This window comes from Pteropus alecto, unplaced genomic scaffold (genome assembly GCF_000325575.1).
Source record: "Pteropus alecto unplaced genomic scaffold, ASM32557v1 scaffold71, whole genome shotgun sequence".
NCBI classification, from domain to species: domain Eukaryota; kingdom Metazoa; phylum Chordata; class Mammalia; order Chiroptera; family Pteropodidae; genus Pteropus; species Pteropus alecto.
Window position 1 is genome coordinate 5,078,799 of NW_006433024.1, and position 19,687 is coordinate 5,098,485.

At 34.9% G+C, this 19,687-nt stretch overlaps 1 protein-coding gene and 1 pseudogene across 1 annotated transcript in view; one reads left to right on the forward strand and one right to left on the reverse strand.

Annotated features, from left to right (window-relative positions):
* Positions 1-19,687, forward strand: part of ANO3 (anoctamin 3) — a 330,657-nt gene that overhangs the window by 62,463 nt on the left and 248,507 nt on the right. The window lies entirely within an intron of this gene.
* On the reverse strand, positions 10,821-10,939 carry LOC112476683 (annotated as a pseudogene).

Sequence of the window (19,687 nt, forward strand, 5' to 3'; positions counted from 1 at the left end):
GAGCATGTATAAGAACCACCTTCCTTTACACACACCTAAATCTGCAATGGTTCAAACTAAATTTACCTGGGATTTTTTCATCATTCTCCAAAGCCACCAAAGCTTTTTCTTTGAGAGCATGTATGAAGAATAGTTAAAGTGACACTCTAAAATCCTAAATGCTTTATGTTACCTAAAATATTATGCCAGAAATTCATCACTAATTATTTATATTATATGGCAATTATTTAATTCCATACAAAATTCAGATATCCTTGTATTTTTATATGGATATAAAACAAACATCTTAAAATATTATTTTTCTACTTTATCGGTTTTCTTTATTTCATCTTTGGTTCACCAGGTAATTTCATAAAATTCCTTTGCTCATGTTTTAGAAATGACTTAAAAACATCACCATCAGCTAAATGTATACATTTACTGGGTAATTATAATCGTTTCTATAATATTTTCCTCTTCTTTTGAAAGTAAGGACCAGAAATCTCTTTTCAAATCTAGCAGCAGATAAATCATTCTAAAGGGATAAATAGTATCAATGTCCAGTCTCTGGCGGTTTCAATATTTACAGAGTGGAGGTGACATTATCTACCTATGTGACTGTTGTAAGTGTTATATGAAATAATGTCGTCAAAGCCCCAAGGACGATGCCTTGCATGTAACCAAAATAGTCACCCACATATTTGTTCCTTCCAGAGACTTCTGGCATAACATTCTTCTAAAGGCAGAAAGGCTGCTTATGAGATGTCAAAGGCCCTTTTCACCTGAAAAATTGCATCTACTGGAGTGTTAAGCCACACGTGTCGGTCTTGACATATTTGTATAATACTGCTTATTGGCTTTTAAAATTATCATCTAAATTAAGAGGAGATTGCTAGAACTAATGATCCTGTTTGCTTCCTCTGTTGGCTGCCAAGCAGTTACAGATCTCCTCGTTCCAGATCAGTGCAACCAAGTCCTGAGCTGCATTGTGCTAAGCAGGTTCCCTTCCAAAATGATTCCACTGACAGCATTCTTTCTCCATAGTCCCACTCACCATGATAGAGGCATGATGAACGTGGAAGAGACTAAGAACAAGCCACTGCTGGAAAGTGATGCTGACACAGCTAAAATGATGGTCTGGTCAAAGTACCTCAAAAGGAAACTTACTCCCCTTAAGTAAAATTTTCCCCACAATTCACAGGCTCAGAACCTCGGGAGAGGTTCCCTCAACTCTTAAAGACCCATTTATTAAGTAGTCTGTATCCTGGCCAAAAAACTATGTGTACCTCTCAAGCCTAACCATAAGCAATTATAAAAGCTTTATCCGGCAAGCCTCACAAAGCATGCTGCCCTCTTCACACAGGATTTGGTGCACAACCAATGTATTGCAGTCATTGAGGGGACTGGCACTAAAGGACTTAGCTTCCCTACCCTCCAAGCTGTCCATGCTCTTCCTTGTAGTCTGCATTTCTAGAATAGGCACCTCCATTTGGAGGCCTCTTAATCAGGAGACTTAGGCAGATGCCTTTCTTGGGCACTGCCAAAGTCTCTTAGGGGTTTGAGAGAGGGGGACTTTGAAAATCCTTTTTCTCCTCTCTGGCTCAGTACCCAGGAGTTGTCTACTCCTAGCCTTGTCCTATCTTCCTTCTTCTCTCCCTCCTGGGGCTCTCTCAGTAGCGAAGTAACCCCCTACATCTGTGCTGATCCAGCTGATCCTAGACCAGTACTATTCAGTGGGGAAACATGGAGTGGGGGAAGCCAGTGTTCTTTGCAGTTTAGCCTTCCTTATACTATCAGTAAATGACTGAAAGCTTGAATATTGCTTTCATTTTGGCTTGTTGTCATAACTGGTTATGCCAGTAACCAGCAACTCAGCTTTCCAGCTCCCAACAGTCATCATCCAGGTCCACACTGCATGGAACAACCAGGTGTCATCCAGAGCAGACAGGGAATCTGGAGTCAGATAACTGGATTAAAATTCATGTTCTTTCACATTTTAGTGTTGACAGTTGTTACGGGCTGAACTGTGACCCCCCTCCTAAATTCGTCTATTGAATTTCTTATCCTAGTGCTTCAGAATGTGACCTTATTTGGAAATAAATTATTTATAAAGGTAATTAAGTTAAACTGAGATCATTAGGGTGGGCCTTGCTCCAATACGACTATTGTCCTTGTAAGAAGAGGAGATTAGGGCACAAACACAGCAAAGACCATCTGAAGACACAGGGAGAATACGGCCATTGACAAGCCAAGAAAAGAGGCCTCAGAAGAAAACAACCCTAGTCACATCTTAATTTTGGGTGTGTAGCCTCCAGAAAGTAAATTTCTGTTAAGTCACCCAGTCTGTGGCTATGGCAGCTCTAGAAATATAATACAAGAGTGATCATGTTACTTTTTTTGGCCATAATTTTCTTCTATGTAGTTCATGGATAAAATAATGATTGAGTCTTAGCACCATTAAAAAAAAATAATAATAATAATGGCAATCCAAGAAAAGAGTATTGCAAATAACCAAGAAATATCAGCTTTTATTTATATGTTTCAAGCTTTGAAATATATCACCTGCATCTCCTCCATGATTACCTTCCCTATTCTAGGACCTCTCCCCTAGTGTTCTACATATACTGGAAGATTAATCTTTGATTAGATTACTCGCCTACATCAAGTGATTTAATGACTCCTAATTTCTGAGAACATATTTAAACTTCTTGACCTGGGTCTAAAACCAGTCTCCTAAAATAGCCCCATTTTATCTTTCCAATTGTTTCATCAAGTATTAGCCAGCCCAAATTTTCTACTTCAGTTACTAAGATATACTCTACCAGAACCTATGGTATTTTAGCATATGGGCTTTGTACATTCATTCTGTGCTTAAAATCTTCTCCTTCTTTTTTTATTCTCAAGCATCTTCATTCTTTAGTGCTTAAGTCGAGGAAGCATTTTCTTAACATTCTCATTCCTAACAATCTATAAGACAAGGAATAGGAGTTAGGAAATGAAGTCATTTTAAAGATGTATCACAAACTCATTTATTCATCAAACAATTATTGGGAATTCTCTATTTGCCAAGAATTGAGCTAGATTTGGATATAAGAAATGAGAAAAATATAGACCTGTCTTCCAAAGATTTATAAGTAGTGGGAGAGTCAACTACATTACATGGTGCTAAATATCATGCTTAATATACAAAAAGGATGCTTATATAAATAGAAGGATGGATATATGCAAATAAAAGAAGGTCAGAACAGACTTTTAGGAAGAGAGAGCATTTGGTCTGAATTATAAAAAATCTGTAAGCATAAGCTAGAGAAAGAAAGAATAAGTTTCTGGAAAAGAGAGAAGCCTGTTCAGGGAACTGCTAAGTAATTCAACACAACTGGAGTGTGTGAAGGGAGCAGCAGGAAGTGGGAGGAAGGAAAACCTTAGAAATGTGGGAGAAACATTCCTATGAGTAGATAAGCCGGCCTAAGGTCACCATGTGGCGTTTTTTCCTACTTCCTGTCTAGTCTGGAGCAGATAACATCTTTTGGGCGGTATATCCGCATCTGCTGGCAAATGGCTGGCAGTTACAGCGTCTCAGTATAGGGCATATTACTTATTTTCTATGTCTAAAAATCCTCAATTGGAGGAAAATCACAACTAAATGGATATTCTTGAAGATTCAAGAATTTCAATTACATAAGAGAAAATATGATTTGGTGAATATTATTTGGGACAACAAATTACTATAATGCTTACTATTTTTTCCCCCCTTAAGCTCTTTCTACTGAGTTTCTATCACTTTAAATTGTCATGTCATCCTTTATTTGACTTCTTGTATAATTAATAATTTAGAGGTATAATGTTACCACTTGAAGAAAGAAGTTTAGCAGATCTTTATAAGCATTAAAAACTTAAAAGATTACTTTTAAAGCCATTTTGATACTTTACTGTACAATTTTATGTTGTTTCCTTCTCAGATTATTTAAAGTAATTTTTTTTGTTGTTTACCCTAAGACAGTAATTTATGTAGCTGACAATTTCTGGGCAGTTCTTAAATGTTAATATGCTTCCAACATTCTAGATAAGTAAGAAAGAGTAAATTGCAATGTTAAGTATTGAGCATATGCTCTGTCCTGAGTACTTACAACTTTATCTAGTTAAATCCTCATAAATCTCTAAAAGATATTTTTTATATATTTTATACAGGAAGAAACTAACTGTAAGAGATGTCAAGTAATTGACCTTTGCTTAATAGTTTATGTTATAAAACTTCAACGTTACTTCAGGTATTTCTGTTGACAAATCCCATGGCATTTGCATTAGACTAAGGCTAATTAAAATGTGATGGTGAGAAAGGCAAAGGATAATAGACTTTACAATGGACTTATTCCTGAATGAATCATGTCTACAATCTTAAAATACCTTCTCAGTTTTTCAATTAAATACCATCTTCCTGAAACTGATAACATTTCATTATTTGGACTTAATAAGACTAAATTGATTTCCTTTGTTTTTCTTTGTGTTTTTGTTTTGTTTTGCCTCTGTTTTTGTTTTTGAGATGGTGCTGAGCTGAATCCAGAAGGCTGTAAAATAATTCACTAAGGGAAGAAAAATCATATACTCTGTGTGACCTGCTAATTCATTATGATAAGCTTCATAATAACCAGTGACAGTGTTATTTTTCAGATTCGCCATATTATCAATAGCAAAACAGAGGCAAAATAGGTTAATGAATGTAGGTGAGTTATAACTAGTAAATGTAGTGGTGAGAATCAAGTCCAGTTGATATATCAAACTCTCTTCTCCGTCCAAATTTTCATGCTTTTTCAGATACAATATTACTAAAAGAATCTCATTCTAAATGATATTAACAGAATGTGTGACTCTCATTCCATCAGTAGTATTTTTAATATATTTTTCTGGTTGGGCAATGATTTTTCTGAATAAATTATGAAAATAGAAATTCATAATTTATAAGGCTTCACAGTATATCTGAAAATAACCTCATGAATTGCTAAGTGAAGATCTGTTCTGCACAGAAGAGTATTGGTATTTGATTAGAATATATTCTAAAAAATATGCCTGAAATGAAGCAGAAACTATACCAGAGAATCATCATCGTCAGGCTCTTTCCACAATATCTTTCAGTAAAATAAAATACGTGTCTTGAGAATGTTTGTCTCTTACTTTTATTCTTGATAACATATTATCTGGGTATAAAAATTTTAGCAACGATTTTTCTGTACTTGTTCCTATACTTATATTCTTGTGAAAACGCCTAAATTCAGCTTATTTCCAATTTTGTTTATCTATCTATCTATCTATCTATCTATCTATCTATCTATCTATCTATCTATCTATCTATCTATCTAGTCTACCTATCTGTTTTTTTGGCCACTCATAAAAGTTTCTATTCTTAAAATGCAGCCACTAAATCTGTATAAGTCTCATGATTGATAATCTCTAAATTTTCTTGGGACACCATTGCCTTTTCAGATACATATTTTAAGTTTTTCTTGCCTCCACCTCCCTCCCCAAAGAAAAAATTTCTTTCTCAAAAACTCTTGAATCTCTTTGTTCTATATTTGTTCTTCTCTAGGTAATTATAATTCTTTATCTTTTAGTTGGCTAATCTCTGTAATCACTTTTCTTTTTTATTTCTGTTTGCTCATGTGTCTTTTCTACATTTTCCTCCTTTTATTTTGTCTCTTTTGTTGTTTAATTATATGTTTCTGGATTTCTTGGTCTCTGCAGAATTTATAGCACACAGGACAATGCCTGCCACACAGCTGGGTTTCTATAAGTGTTGGCTGAATATATTATGAATAAAGAAAAAGAAAAAGTTTTATGTTTTTCATACTCTTTTATTAATGTTAGTGATTAGTGAATGCAAGCTCCTTTTCATTGTTTTTATGTGTTCAGTTTGTCAATTCAGCAGAATAGTCAAGGCTATTTTTTTACCTAGTAAAATATTTAATGGTTTAGTCTGCAAACATTTCTATAGGCCATAATTATGGTATTTAAAATCATAGACTTTGTTGACAGATAGACCTAGTTTCAGATCACAGTCCTGCCAGGTAATAATTGGGAGAATATAGTAACAAGACCATGTTCTTTCATTCCAGCATAAGTCCCACACCTTATCATGGTGTCTTTCAAATAGTAGATCCTGTGCAAATATTTTGGAATGTCTGATTGATGAAAAAATTTACAAAATTATGGATATAGTTTTTAGTTGCTCAGAAATGTTATCATTAATAAATTTATACTTCTCAAAATATAAAATCTATTAAAACCACAAATAAGATTGTGAGTTTAAATAATACATAAAGCCAAGTATAATTGTACAGTAATTTGAAAAAAATGCTTCCAACTGTATGATTTTGTTCATTCAGTGACATAAGAAAGTAGTGGCATTCTTTCTTTCACGTGATTGAGTATCAGATGTGTGTTAGGGTTTCACACAGACATGGAGAACTCAGCTAATGATATCCAAATAACTATAAAGGTTATAAAGAATTAATTCCTTATGCAGCATGGGTCTGCCAGGTGAGAAAAAAAAGTGATTAAAATAAGTGTCAGAGGATAGCAGCATCACACCTTCTGAACTTTTTCATTATAAAGGAAAGAAGTAAAGATGACTTCAAATTATAGCTTTCTGGCACAGATATTTTAAATGAGCTTCTATCAGTATTTTGGGGAAAGAAGAGGATATTTAACCAAACAAGAATGATGTGCTATTTTGTAAAAAATTTAAAAAGAAAAAAAAATGCAGACACATGAAGAAAATGCTTTGATTTTCATATCTAAAACATTCTGTATCTTTTGTATTCATTAAACCTAGTCTAAAAGAAATGTGTGCATGTTGAAGTATGGTCAATACAGCATTATCAATGTTATTGAAAAATTAGACAAAATGTCCACCAACAAATTATGAAGCATTTATATAATCAAAAAATATCAAGTCATTCAAAAGCAAGTGTTAGATATGGTAAATAGTATCACTATTCAAAATGTACATTGTAATTTATATTTCGCTACACATATTTCCTCACCCTCCTTACACACCCCAGACCCACTGACGTGAAGCTTGACCAAAGGACTTAAACAGTGCAATAAAATGTGAGCAGAAGAGGTGCCTGTCATTTTTCAACAGAACAGCTCTTCCCCGTGCTTTTTCTTCCCTTTGTTATGAGGTATGCAATGTCCCAGATAGTGTCTCTCCTCTCATTCTGGTTTCATAGGGGAGAATTGATGGATTCCTGGAACAGAACTGTTCTTCTTGTAGTCTACATATTGTGACTGTGAACGAACCTTTGTTGTTGAAAGCCACTGGGGTTTTAGAATCATCTGTTATTTCCGTAGCATAATTTTGTCTGAGGTGACACTGAGAGAGTAAATTCATAGTATGGCCGATACTATGAACAGTCTACATTTCCAAACTCTCAACATAAATCGATTAAGTCATAAATCTGAAGTAGCTATATGCAAACGATATGTCATCTGCTGGTAACTTTGTCATCGTACTTTTGCTTTAGGTCATAGCATCATTTTGCTGTTGGAAAATGTGTAAATTCAAATAAAGTATGCAGAGGCACTTCAGTAATATACAACTTTCTTTTTTTTTTTTAAAGACTACTACTTAACCCTCCTACTTGTCTACCCTTTTTCAGCTACTAATTTACCTATAAAAAAGGACATACAATAAACTGTGAGTCATGGTTAAGAAGGAGGGATATAGGGGTAGAAGGAAGAGGAAACATAATTTTTACTTTATACAAATATGTATATATTAATTTATTATTTATAGAAATATTATAGATTGTGGTGATGGTTTCACAAATACATACTTATCTCCGAACTCATCAGGTTGTATACATTATTTATAGCTTTTTGTATGCCCAATAAGTAAATCAAAAAGCAGAGGAAGAAATATCAAATATATATATTTAATAATTTAAAAAATTTTTAAAGCTAGCTGAAAATGCTATAATTTCTCTTTACTCCTGTGAATGTCATCATGGATTTCAGAGATATTTTTTGTAAGTCATTTGATTTTTAAGGGTTAATTTTTGGTATATTTCTTGCTTTATTCACATTTTTGTGAAGCTGACCAATACCATATATTAAAAAATGGAAATCTGGATTTGATCTCTAACTTGACATATATGAGTGCTACTAAAATGAAATACAATTTACCTAAAAAAAAAGTTTTCTTTATTTAATGGGAATGTCCAAATCCACTAAAAAGAAGAGAAAATAAGCCATACTTCATTTTTATGTTATCGTATTTCATAACTACACTCTGACTAGAGTAAAATATGATTCTTCAGAGAAGCCTAAAAAAACTACAATAATTTATCCAGATTTGTATTCACTTTATTTTTTATAACGATGAAATGTGTGACCTTTTTTTGACATTAAATGCTGAGGCCCATAGTTTATAAAATCCTACAAACACATCTGTAAACCAAAGAAATCCATTTTAAAAATGGATTTAAAATGGATTTCTTTAAAGGAGAAAGCTTTTCCTCTTTTGGGATAGAGGCAGGAGTTAATGTTTTTCTCCAATGACATATTGTAAGTCAGAGAGTTGCTTTTCCCCCATGTCACTCTGAAGGTCGGTTCTCAGGATATCTGGTGAATGTTCAAGAATGGCAGATTTTAGTTTGATATAGGAGGGTTTTCTGACATCTAGTCCAATAACTGAGGATTCAGAAATCAGAAGGAAATTATTACATAAATTCTAATAAACCTTTAAATATTTCCCTCCTCCTCACCTTCTTAGTTAAAGAACTTTAGAGTTAAATAACTTTAGAGTTAAACAGATCTTGATTTTAATTCTGGTTTGATTGCTTTCTAAATGCATGATCTTGGATGAATCAGTTAACCTCTTGGAAGCTGTGTTCTCTCTGATTTGTATAAAGGAATAACAATATCGTCTTCACTGATTTGAGGGAGATTAAATCACAATAATGTACAAACAATGCTTAGCAGAGTTTGTGACCAAATACAGGTGCTCCACACAAGGGGGGCTTTGCTGCTTTATAAAAATGTGTATTTGTATGTGAGCAAACAGATGACCGTTACCTAGCTGCACCTAGGAACTTGAGCTAACAAAAGTGCCTAACAGGTGTCAGCCAGGCATCCTAAGTGATGTCATACTTCTTTGTCCTCAGATTTCAGTGCAAATGAAAAGAATTGCCTAAGGCTCATGCAGACGCCTAGACCCCACCTCAGAAGTTCTGATTAGAAAGATCTGGGAGAGAACCTTGAAATTAAAATTTTAGCCACTATGCCCAGATGAGCCTGGGACAGGCGTCCCATCAGTCTCCCTTCAAGAAACTCAGCCTTCATTTTTACAGGTGAATTTGATATTTGTATAACTTTTAGTTCTTTCCAAAAATAATCCAAGTTTTTAATCTGAAATGAGGCTGTCTGCACACAGACTATCTTAGTAGGGCCATACTTATGTTCAAATAGGGATCAGTTTCCCAACAAATACATTCCCATAGACAGGTACCCCTCAGCGGTCAAATTTTAGCCATTACTCGGTTAAAACAGCACTTCCCAGTCTGTTCTATTTCTGTTAGGATTACACCAGGTTAGAACACATTTTTAGTAGCCAATTTAATGTGTTTGAAAAATATCCTCACCTCTCTCATGCTGAGGTAAAATCAATTAACCTGACTCCCTCTAGAGGTCATCTCCCTCAAAGTGACACTGTTTGCCTCTCTGGGGTTTTCATTATATTTGGGTTTGATATGTATAATCCGTCAGCTTGGCGTCGACGTCACTCAAATGATATTTCATCTCTATCACTTGATAGACTGACCTTTTCTTTTACAGTAATGGGCTCTCACTAACCTCTGATGATATCGAGGTCACCTAAGTTGCTCAATCATGCTCTGAATTACCTCAGGCTCTGAATTAAAGCAGCAATTTGATAGCTGGTCGCGATATGAGGTAAGCGTGCCCTCTAGTGGACGCTGTTCAAAATGCGCTGCAGGTGTTTGATTTCTGCCTTCACTCATGGGATGAGGGACAATTTAAATAAAAAATAAATTCATCCACACGAAAAATAGATATCTTTCAGTTTCACCAAATATTTATGTTCTTGGTGTGAGGATTTTTCTCATCATATTATTTTGAATGAGCTGACACAGCATTTCAATAAAAATAAGCAGTTACTAACGAATGCCGTAAGAGTGTGTATGAGTGTTTAGGAAAATGCCTATTTCCATCATATGTATGGAGGAGGGAGCATCTCTCAAGGAGGAGATAGAATTGTTAATGCTGTATCTAGACTTTAGAATAGATAGATTATATTATAAGATACCTCCTTATGGTTGACATTAAAGAATTGATTTTGACTCCCAGGATGTCTGAATTTTTATCTTGTCACCTAACCCCTCTGTTTAAAATCCCTTATTGGATCCTACTAGCCAGTAAATTAAATATAAACTTCTTAGAACAACATAAGTAAGGCTTTCACAGTTAAAGTCAAACAATCTTTTTAATCTTTTGCTACTCTTCATCGTGAATTCTGAGATGTTAGCCAAATCAAACTACATGTATCTAGATAAGTATCAGTTTGGTTTGTGCCTGCGTGCAGATTAGAGAAAGGCACTGTCCCCCTCCTAGATGCAGCCGGGGACAGGGCCCACAGAGAAGGTGGGCTATGTCTTACCTGGCTGGGCACCTGTGTACTAAGCAAATATGCACATAAGTAGCCCTTACTACTTGACCATTATATAGGAACAGTTATAACTTTTTTTTTTAGGCGAGGCAACCCTTGGTTGACCTCATAGATTGCAAGGACCTTGTCAGCTTACAATCTCTTATTTTTTATGTTTTTACTCCTACAGCACCTGGTCTTCCTAGGTGGTCTCCCATCCAAGTACTAACCAGGCCTGATCTTGCTTAGCTTCTGAGATCAGACAGGACCGAGCACATTCAGGGTGGCATGGCCATAGACTGTTATAACTTTCAAAGACCAAGATGCACAAATCAATCTTTAAAATCAAAAATAAAATTCATTCATGTTTCTATGCTTTTCCATGTTCTGTTCTTTCTACTTCAAATGCCTTTCTTCCCTTCTTCCTTCCTTCCTTCCACAGAATTCCTTCTTCTTGACTTAAATATTATCTTCTCTGTAAAACTTTCCTAATCCTTCTTTTTCTCAATTATGCCTTGAATAATCTACTTACTATAGTAGGCTGAGTTTTTGAGGATTTTTTTAAAGCCTGATAGTGTACATGTGATCTAAAACATACTTGAGTAAGACATTTCTATGAACAAAAGATTGATTTAATATATAAATTTGCTCCATTGTGTTTCCAAGTATAAACTGAAACTTAATTCTGAACTTAATTCTACCTATGGTTTTCCTTCTAAGATAACGTCAGTGATATCTGTCATTATTACTGCCCAGCACCCATTCCCACTCTTTGAGTAATGACTCCCAGCCTCATTATTGTAGTAACAGCTCCCAGATTCCCTTTCAGGGCTTTTACGTACTCCCACGTGCTTCCAGTGATGTGATTTCGATCTTACTGTTGAGAACATCACATTCTTCTGGCCTTGGTGACAAACTCAAGAATGGACAATGTTGAGATCTTTGCTAATTCTCCTGGAAAAGAGACTTGTACTTTTTCGCTAGCTATGAACCTTGAAAGATATGAGTAACAGAACTTCTACCATCATCTTGCTACCATGTGAAACCAATATTTTGATAACATTGCAGAAATGCAGAGGAATTGGAATGTTGGTGAAGTTGTTGAGAATATAAATTAAATTATGACTCAATGGAATGTATTTTGGAATGTTGTCCAGTTAAGATTAGGTTTTCTATCTTTATGAAGTCCCAAAAGTCATAATTGATTATAAATATTTTATTATTTATCCTTACTCAGACCTTACTATTTATTTTTATTTAATTGGGCTCAAGCTGCAAGAAAGTAAGCATCCATCAATAGATAGTCCTCAGTAGTTGTCATAAAAATACCATGGTTGATTTGGACATTAAGTATCCTAATTCTGAGATAACTGAGTTTTTCACTGGTGTCTCAGAGTTCCCCAGTGGATTAAACTCTTATTACCCATGGCAGTAACTTTCTAGATAATACATCTTTTATTATTTGTCTTCCCTATATCACTTCCCCACTTATTTTTAGTGTTCTCTATATCTTTCAAGCAAACTATTTGCATTTGAAATTTTGTCTGAGTCTTCTTCTGAGGGAACCCAAGACTAATACCAAGACTCTGTGTGTTTGTGTGTGAGTGACAAGTGATGTGTGTACTTAGGGCTCTTTTATAATACAAGTTACTATATGGACATCTTTCCCACCTTTATGATGATCACATGTCGTCCAAACAGCTAGTTTAGGGAAATACCAATATCCTGGAAAGAGGCGACGGTGTGTGTGGGATGGACCGAAGGTAAGAGAAATTGGAGGCAAGAAAGAACGCCCAGTGACCATTGTAATAGTCCAGGAGAGAGAAAATAAATGCTCCATCCCTTGAGTCTCTAAGGCATTTTTCTTATTAGTCCCTATCTCAGCTAGTTCCCTTCAAGTAGTAAGAGATGTTTTCAGGTCTGAAAACAAAAAGGTGCTTCACGGTTTTACCTAAGATTTATTATTTTATAACATTAAAAATAATGTTGTGGCACAAATAACAGACTGTTGCCTCTCTTAATTGTTTGTTGTTGTTGTTGTTCTAAGTCCTGGAATGAAAAAGTGTCCTGTGGATCCAGAACTGTAAGGAACTTTTAAAATCATATATCTGAAAAGGATTTCATATCCAGAATAAACAAAGAACTCTCCTAAAATGTGAAAACAGAAAGGCAAACAACCCAATTTTTAAAAATAGTTGAAAGACTTCGGTAGACATTTCTCCAAAGAAGATGTACAAATGTTCAATTCCATAAGCACGCGAAAAGATATTCAATATCATTAGTCTTTTTGCAATGTGAGAGCTCTAAGGCAAGTCAAATCAAGACAACCTTGTAAGTGGGGTGTTTCAGGAAACCACCAGACAGGTCAAATAATGGCATTTATCTGGAAATGAGTCTTCGAAGGGGCTCCAACCCCATTCTGCCTCCCTCCAAAGGCTGCTAGCCTGATTTTCACTGTGATTGTGGGCGGTTGTATTCTCAGGTTCCTCTGGAGCTAGAGAATGGGGTGGGAATAGAGTAAGGCAAAATACCCCAAAGATTACTGTTCTTAATGAGATTCACCTTTCAAAGGAAAACACACACACACACACACACACACACACACACACACAACCTCTTCTTCGATATCTGTAAATCTTTAATTCATTTCCAAAGTTTTGAAAAAGTTAATTTTGGCAATATTTGCCAGTTTTCTCATTGCTTTTTTTCTGGGGGTCTTTATCATTTTTGATGACAATCTTTCCCACTTGTTTCCTCCTATATAATTATAGTATAGCATCAAAATCAGGAAACTTACATTGGTATAGTATGTGTGTATAATTCTAAGTCATATTATCACATGTGTAGAGTTGTGTAATCACTCTTAAAATCAAGATACAGAACTATTATATCACCACAAAGATTTCTCGTGTGCTATCTTTTTACAATCACATCCACCCCCCACCAACCCCCACTTTTCACCATCCTTAGACCCTGTTAACCACTAATCTATCCTGAAATCAACATCATCTGTCAGAAACAGGTCACCATTTCCCAGGAATGGTGCTTCTATAATATCCCTGCTACACTCAGTTATTGACAGGGAGCAGCTGACAAGCCTCTCCATCAAAATTGTAATAGATTTTAGAGCACAGCAACTGGGCAGCCTGCCATTCATGCTCCCTGGAGTCAGAGATCTGACAAACTGCCAAAATCAGTAAGAACGTGTATAACATCTGTCTCTGGTATTGTTTTTATCCTCAGCACTTGACACATAATAGTGATAATACTTTATTAAGTTCCAAACAGTGGTCAAAGTACTTTTTGTGTAGTGACTCAATTGTTATTATAATCTTATGAAATAATTAACATTATTATCTCTATTTGACAGGTGAAGAAATAAAGATCTAAAAAGCTAAGTTATTTGTCCAAGGTCATACAACTTATAAATTGCAGACAGACTGGCTTCAGAATCTTCATGGTGTTTTATCTTTATATGTGTGTGTGTGTGTGTGTGTGTGTGTGTGTGTGTGTGTGTGTGTCATATATACATTTACATATACATATAATACTATAAGAGGCACTCAATTAGTCTCTGTTAAAGAAACGAATGAGTGAGTGAACAGAATATAATTAGTTTCTCCTCATACTCATCTTTGGAACAGCATTTCTAATCCAATCTGAACTCCTGGTGAGAAGAGAAAAATCAAGAGACTAAAATAATTAAGGTGGGCCTAAAGGGACCCTACTCCCAAATGATTATTAGCTTAGTCTCTGTCCAAACTCTACCTCAGATGACCTGAGATTCCTTTTCACACTTGCTTTAAAACATTATGGAAAACTTTTAAGTTTAGGAACTAAAATTTGGCAAAGATATTCTAATCAGGAGTAATTCTATACAATAACTTTTTTTATTCTACTACAGTATTTTCACTTAGAGAAGTAAAGGTCAGCCCAAACGTTTATAGCAGATTTCATCACAATGATTTGGCAAGAAAGCATGAAATATTTCTGTTTATCTAAAGAGTTCATAGGATTATAAAGCCCATGAACTAGGTTAATGTGCTGATAGGTTCCTGAAAATATTGCTTGAAGAGACAGTTTTGCCCTTCGTCCTTCTATGGCCCCTGCTATAGTGAGAGCTGGGCAAGCTGTATAGTCAGGCAAATGAGTGTCTTTCTTAAGATCTTCATCTCTTTTGGAAGATGTCTGCGCCAGCCCAGCTCACGTGCATCTTAAACACATAGCTCAGCCATGGTAGGACCACAATTCATATCCTACTGTGCCAAGGAAAAAATATGAAAACCGTTACTCTACAATCTACACATTGTTTAATCTATTTTAGAATTAATATTAAGAATGGGGAACTGTGAAGCAAAGCTTGGGGCTACATTATTTTGGCCATCGATAGACTCTTTTTTTTTGTTTGTTTCCTGAACTTCAGTTTTGTATTATACCATCAGTCTGAATTGTAAGGTATTAGACAAAAATTTCTGAAACTCCTTGTTTTCAATTGAAAATATAGTTGAAAATGCTATTTGTATCATCATGGAGGGTTCTCAAAATATACTAAAGAAAAACATATATCAAGGCCCAGGAATCAATCTGAACTGTGCTTTTCCTAAGCAAACAGGGTCACTTTTTTTTGTTCTTCAATAGATTTAACTGATTCCTGTGTTTACCTCTTTTTGTTAGCTGGTAGAAAATGCAAGGGGAAATAGAAATTTGTTGCCAACTTCTAACAAAATTAGAGACTGCATTATACATATTCACTTTTGGATTCATCTTTTCCCAAAAATATTTCCTTTCCTTCTATTTCTTCTCAACTTTTAAAATCTTCTCACATGTATTTATTCTTTCCTGAAAAAGACAAGATAATATTTTATTTTTAATTAAGAAGTTTATTATTCCTGGCATTATGGAGGTCACTTTGTGGCATTAAGAAAAGAAGATAAGATGACTAAATAAAATCGAAAACACAAGAATACATCTCCCAGCTATCCAGTTGAAAACAATACTTATTTTGTATCACTTCAACCAAGTTTCGGGAAAATTCAGGTTTCGTGAAGCACCAATAAATAGCCTTTAATTTGGAGGCGAGAGGGCTTTTGAAAAATTATATATATGTATATAATTACAAATGTGGAATTAAGATGTGAGAAAATAAATACAATTCAAATTATAAATTTTTAAAAGGTCATAAAAAATCACACAATCCAGAAAAATAACATAGATCCTAAGTAACTACCTGTCATGATTCTGTGTCTTACATTTTGACTATACACTCTTTGAATATTTTTGAATGCATTTTTATAGCATTTTCTATAGAAAAAATTGAAATATTATTGCTTTCTCTAAAATGCTTAATCAAATATTTTCACTCATTATTGTTTTAAAAAATTTGCATCACAACCTGCTATTAATATTGCCATGTGAATTTTTAGAATTTTTGTGTCACTCATGTACCAATCTATTAGCATAACTATATCTTTGAAATCTAAATATACATATATATGCTTGTGTGTGTGTGTGGATGTGTGTGTGTGTGTGTGTGTGTGTGTGTGTATTTCTAAGATCCCTTTTTTGTTCTTGGAAATTCCAAGAAAAACGAAGGATCCTGGTGCTTAAAGTTTATTATCTTCACTATAAATTTGTTCTGCAAACAAAGGCAGAATCGCCATGCCTTTAGTTACTTAAAGCACTCAACAGTTCAACATAGAGAGTAGCTCATAATTGCTACTAGAAATGAGAAGTAAGAGCCTATATTTTCCTGGAAAAGGATTGACATTTACTGAGGGACTACTCAGGCCAACCTGTGCTGAGTAGTTTTATAAAACTGAATCCATCTTTATATCTATTAAATAAGTACTTAAAAACACCTAATCTCCAGGATACTAGACAACTTAATTATCAAAAAGATAGACCTGGAACCTTAAATTCTAATGAGGGATTATAAACAATTAAATAGACATAATTAATTATGAATAAATGATAAACAGATAATACACAGCTAAATTAACAACTGCAAATTTGTAATAACTGCCTTGAAGGAAACAAATAGGGTGCTATAGGAAAGAAATTTGAGAAGTCGGAGACCAGGTCTATATATAGAAATCTCTAAATCATTATTTAAGCTGAGACCTGCAAGATGAGAGAAAACCAAACACAAGAAAAATGAGAAAAGTATAGTCACGGGGTGGGACCAATTTGTGCAAAGACCCTGAGACTTAAGATACAATGATCTATTTGGGGTCATTTAGAGAAAAGCAATGGGCCGAATTGAGTGGATAGGTGAGTGCTGTGATGTAACATTGGGTGGCATAGGCAGCTCCCAGATCACTGCAGTCCTGGAGACCAGGGCAAGGAGCGTTCTAACTGCAGTCAGAAGCAACTTCAGGGTTGTATCTGAGGCTGGCATGACTTTCTATTCAGTCTGCTGTGTGCGGCATGGAACGTATAAACATAATAGAGGGAAGTGAAGAAGGCAGCCAGGAGGTTGATTCAACAGTACATGTGAGAGATGATGGTGGCTTGCACTAGATTAAATAGATTGCAGATGGAGTGGAATGGCACAAGATAAAGGATAATTGCCGATGAGTAGAATATGAGGCAAAGTACAGGAGAAAGAGGATCTGAATTTTGATTCCCTGGTGCTGCACACTTTTTCTGATGTGGAGAAAGTTTGGAGGAAAAACAGATTCTGTTTAATCCTTAAAGCAACCTTATAAGGTGTTTTTATACTCATTGTATGTATACGAAAGTGAATAAATGAGTAAGCTTTAACTTTCCTTCTATCCTTCAATTCAGAAGTGGAAGAATATAAATCAATTTCTTTCTTATTTATTTCCTTAAGAAATAAACATTTGCATACTGATCTTCCTTCCTCTCACTTTTCTGGATGTTCAGACTAGTTATTTGGTTTCAAAGAATGGTATTAAAGCCTATGAAATGTCGAGCTATTCAAGCTGACTCTCCTTCAGCATTTCCACTAGAGGGAGCTTCCACAATGCGTTTTATTTTCTCTTCACTGTTCGGTTTTTCATAACTATGGTAAAGTCACCCACGGGCTTAATAAAGTTCACTTTATTTTTTAGAAAATTGTATGCACATTTTGCATAAGAGTCTAGAGTCTTGATCAAGGAGAAATGTAGGAAATGAAGGAAAATGTAGGAAATGAAAAGAAAAAAAGAAACTCATATTTACATAATTGGCAACAAAGTATTCAATTTTAACTGTGGTAGAGGAAGAATCTGAAAGTATTTTAGTAAGGGCCTCAATTACTGAATATAAAATTTTTCTACCATAAGGAGTTTTAAGAGCACTTGAGTGATATAGGGATTTAATAAACAAAATAAGCATAAACATAACAACAATAATTATAACAACCACTTGGGTGCCAGTTGATCTGCTAATCACTTTGTATAGAGAATCTTATTTAATCATTCTATTAGATCTGAACTGTCGGCTTCAGATGCATGCCAGACAGGGCAACCCTGGCGTATTCCAACCCTTTGTCATGTACTGATCTATGAAATGCTGCATGAGGACAGTAGCAGCAGGCAGCAGCATAGCAGCAGTCCATGGAAAGGAATGAGTGATAAAGGCATCACCCAGAGTGGAGTCTCCAGGACGCCAGAGGATGAGTGTCCTGCTACTCATTAAAACCATGTGTTTCTAATCTGGGATTGCTTTCCTCCTTGGGATCTGACACATAAGATGTGGTGAGTTTTAAAAGGCCCTTGGATTTTATCCGTTGCCTCTCGATAGCAGATAAAGTGGCAAAGACCACCTTAGCTCAGCCTTCTTGAAGTCGACCTTTTATTGCCCATCTAAAAATAAGCAAGTCAGTTCTCCACATCCTGAAATTATAGTGGGAGAAAACCCCCACGGGGCTCTGAAAACAGAATGTGACAATACAGTGTGGGGAAGAAAACTTTCTTAACCACAAAAGATGTATATTTGATAGATCTTAACATTTTTGTATTCAGAGCACATGAAAGAAATCATTATATTTTGGGACATGTCAGAATTTAGCTCAGTACACACTGAAATAATATGGGAAAGTGTTAAACCTCAGATGTTCAGGCCACACTTCATATTAATTAAAGCAAAATTGTTGAGATTGAAACCCAAGCTTTAATCATTTTCCTTTTTTGTTTGTTTTGTTTATTTGTTTTCCAAGCAATTTCAATGTGCGGCCAGTTCTGAAAATCACCAATGTAGTGTAGTGTTTCCCAAACATTTATGTATAGGAATCATCCTGGGATCTTATTAAAATACAAATCATGATTCAATAGGTGTTGGGTGTAGCCTGAAATGCTCAGAAGATGGTAATATTGCCATTAACACACCTCTCTCTATAGCAAGAATACCAGGCAATGCAGATGGGCTTTCTTCTCCGTGATAGATACAAAGTTTCTGGAACATTGAATTTTAAGTATTCTTTATATATTCTGAAGACAAGTCTCTCAATAGATATATAGTTTGCCAATATTTTCTCCTTTCTCTGGGGTTATCTTTCCATTTTCTTAATAATGTACTTGGAAGTTAAAAAGTTTTGAATCTCGATGAAGACAACGTTATCTAATTTTCTTTTGGCATTTATGCTTTTGATATCATACCTAAGAAATCATTGTCTAATCTAAAGTCACAATGATTTACTCCAATGTTTCTTCTAAAAGTTTTATAGTTTTAGTTGTTATATTTAGTTCTATGGTCCAGTTTATTTTGTCTGTGAAATAAAGGAGGACTCCACCTTTATATTTTTTGCGTGTGTATATCCAGTTATTCAAGCACAATTTTCTGAATATTCTCTCCGCATTGAATTGCCTTGACACCTTTGTTGAAAATCAATTGACCATTAAAATAAAGGTTGATTTCTAGACTCTTAATTCTATTCCATTGATCTCTATGTCTATGCCAGTTCTACAGTATCTTTGTTACTATAGCTTTGTAGGAAGTTTTGATACTAGGAAGTTTGAGTCCTTCAGTTTGTTCTTTTTCAATATTGTTTTAACTACACTGGGTCTCTTGCATTTCCATATGAATTTTGAATTGACTTGTCAATTC